Here is a 3,507-nt window from a genome sequence, read left to right on the forward strand (position 1 = left end):
GACTCAACGGCACATAACAACAACAACAACAAAAATTACATCTTGTGTTTATCTGAAATTAAAATAAAACCAGTGCACTGCATTTTTATTTGCTTAAGCTGGAAAACATTCATGAAGAGTCAAATCTGGATACCCTCTCTGTTATTTTTATCTTTCAGTCCAGAGTTTAAATATATACCACCTACAATTAGCACAAAATGTGTAATCTGAATGTTAGTGTCTAAGTGGAAATAATTGTTAAATAAAATAATTGGCTAAGATTATAATAGGGAGCTCTGATGGCCTTGTGTTATAATATAGGTTATTGATGAGTCTCCCTCTGATTCTGATGCCACTTTCCTTTTCATAGATACTTGCTTTTTGAATAATGTTCAGCATACAAATTGAAAATGTATGGAGAGAGAATATAGCCTCTCTTCCCAATTCCAAAGCATGCTGTATTCTCCTTTTCAGTTCTCACAACAGCCTCCTGGTCCAGGTATAGGTTCTGCATGAGCACAATTAAGAGCTCTGGGATTTTCATTCTTCTCAGTGTCAGCCATAACTTCTTATGATAAACACAGTCAAATACCTTTACATAGCCAATAAAGCACAAATAGATGTTCTTCTGGTTATTCCTTAGTTTCAGCCAGGATTCATCTGATATCAGCAATGATATCCCTGTTATCATCGGTCTCTTCTAAATCCTGCTCGAACTTCTGGCAGTTCCCTATTTATGTTCTGTTATAGATGTTTTTGAATGATCTTCAGCAGTGTTTGCTTGCATATATTATTAATGATGCTGTTCAGAATTTTCCACAATCTGTTGGAATTTGTTTCCATTCTTGGGAATGGGAACATATATTGGGCCTCTTCCAACCCTTTGGAAGACAGCTGTCCTCCAAATTTCCAGGTATAGACTGGTGAACACGTTCAGATTGGCATTTGTTAATTAAACAAGTCAGTTGATATCTCATCGATTCCTGGGGCTTTATTTTTGTCAGTGTCTTCAATGCAGCTTCCACCTCCTCCTGAGGAATGTGATTTCAGGATTTGAAGGAGACTTGTCAATAAATTGCATCATGCAGGTGACATAACTTTGCTTGATGAAAGGAGGAGGAAGTGAAGCAGAGGATCAAAGAATACAGCCTTCAATATGGATTGCATCTCAATGTCAAGAAGACAAAGATTCTTACCACTTGACTGATAGGCAACATCTTGATAGATGGAGAAAAAGATTCAAACTGTCAACTACTTCGTTTTACTTAACAATTAACACCCTTGGTACCAGCACCCAGGACATAAGGAGATGTACTGCATTGGGAAAGTCTGCAGGTAGGGACTGCTCTAAATTATTGAGGAGTAGTGCTGTCAGTTTGAGGACTAAGGTGTGTCTGATTAAAAAAAAGGTGTGTCTGACTCAGGCCATGGTTTTTCTGATCACTTGTAATGGTTCTGAGAACTAGACAATGAATAAAGATGACAGAAGAATTCATCCGTTGGAGCTGTGGTGTTGGAGAAGAGTACAAAATATCCCATGGATGGCCAAAAGAACAAACAAGTATGTCTTGGTGAGGGTGCAACAAAAGTGCTCTTTGGAGGCAAAGATGATGAGGTTTTCAGCTCACACACCTCAGGCAAGTTGCAAGGAGGGGCTATTCCTTGAAAAGGGACATGATGCTCAGAAATGTGAAGGGTCAGCAAAAGAGAGGAAGGAAGACCCTCAACCAGGTAGATTGACATGGTGACTGCTGCTATGGGCTCTAGTGTGTCACGAGGAGTGAGGATGGTGCAGGACAGAACAGGGTTCACAGCTGTTGTTCATACGGTTGCTATGGGTCGTACTCAACTTGACTGGCACGTAACAGCAAACACTAGTGGCCTAGTGGTAAGAATATTTACTGCAATCCCAAAGCCATGCATTTCAAATCCAACAGCTGCTCTGTGGAAGAAGGATAGGCAGTCTTCTCCTCTGCTGATTAACTGCCTTTGAAAATGGGCTAAAGGGTCAGCCATGGGTTGTTTCTGACTGGATGGCTCACAAAAGCCAGCAACAAGATAGTTATATCATGGTTTGTTCCCAAATAAATATGGATGGAGTGGGGAGTAAAGCTAGGATGAGCTCATGACAAATTGGACCCCAAGTGTTTCAGAAGGAAGATGGAAGAGCCAGCAGGCAAAGCAAGTAAGGCTTCTGACGGACAGCAGAGAGGCAGAGATTCTTCGTCTTGTGCCTACTTTAATCTATCCTTAGATAATGAGCAATTCTCATGTCTGCATCTAAGTATCCATTATGATTATGTTTTTATGGAATAAAATGTAATTAGAGAAAATCAAATGTGATAGTTTTTAAAAAATTTATTCTGATTTATTTACAAAGTTTGAATACATTGTTTTTCACAAAAGATCCTTCCCATTTCCTTCACCCCACCCTACCCTCATCCTCACTCTTCTATTTCCCCCCTCCCCCTCCCTTTGGATCTTCATTCTCATGTCACAACAACCGTTTTATACAGTGTTTGTCCTTGCGGAACTGAGTTAGTTCACTCAGCATAATGCTCTTCAGTCCCTCCCAAGTTAGATAGTAATTTACAAAATCATTGCTCCTGTGTGTTGTGTAGTATTCCATTGTGTGAATGTACCACAACTTCTCAATCCATTCATTTGTGATTGGACATTTGGGCTGTTTCCATGTTCTTGCTTTTGTGAATAATGCTGCTATGAACATTTGTGTACAAGTCTCCATTTAAGCCTCAGTTCTCATTTTCTTGGGGTATATTCCAAGCAATAGAATAACTGGGTCATATGGAATGTCTAAGTTCAGCTTTTTGAGTAAGCGCTTTCCACAGTAGTTGTACCATTGTACATTGTGCTAATTTTTAATAGACTTACTTTTTAAAAAAGCAGCTTTAGGATTACAGAGAAAATGTGTAGAAAGTATAAGAGTTTCTGAATGCATCAGAGCTTTGCCTGTCCTACTGCCAACATCTTGTATGAGTTTAATGCATTTGGTGTAATTGATGAGCCAGTATAGACACATGACTGTTAAAGGCAAGAGTTCACCTTAGGAATTACGTGTGTGTGTGTGTGTGTGTGTGTGTTTCTTACACTCTATATCATTCTTGTCAAATGCACAATTTCATGAGTTCCCCATTGCCATATTTTACAGAAGGGCCTCTCTGCCCTAAAGCCCACCACTCTCTGAGCCCCTGGCAATAATGGCTCTTTTTGCTATGTCTACAGTTTTGTGTTCTCCAGAGTGTCACATAGTTGGAATCACATAGTACATATTTTTTTTTCAGACTATCTTCTTTCACTTAGTAATATACTGAATTTCTTCTGTTCTTTTATGTAGCTTGTAAACAGTTTTATCTTAGAATAATGCTTCACTGTTTGGGTTGTTGTTGAGTCTGAACTGACCCATAGCTGACTGACCCTCCAGCAGGCCTTCAGAAGCAGTTAATCACAGAGGAGGAGAATGCCCATCTTTCTCCTGCAGAGCAGCTGGGGGATCCAAACCTCATTTCT

The sequence above is a fragment of the Elephantulus edwardii genome, unplaced genomic scaffold (genome assembly GCF_000299155.1).
Source record: "Elephantulus edwardii isolate Elephantulus edwardi_28Jun2011 unplaced genomic scaffold, EleEdw1.0 scaffold00203, whole genome shotgun sequence".
NCBI lineage: Eukaryota > Metazoa > Chordata > Mammalia > Macroscelidea > Macroscelididae > Elephantulus > Elephantulus edwardii.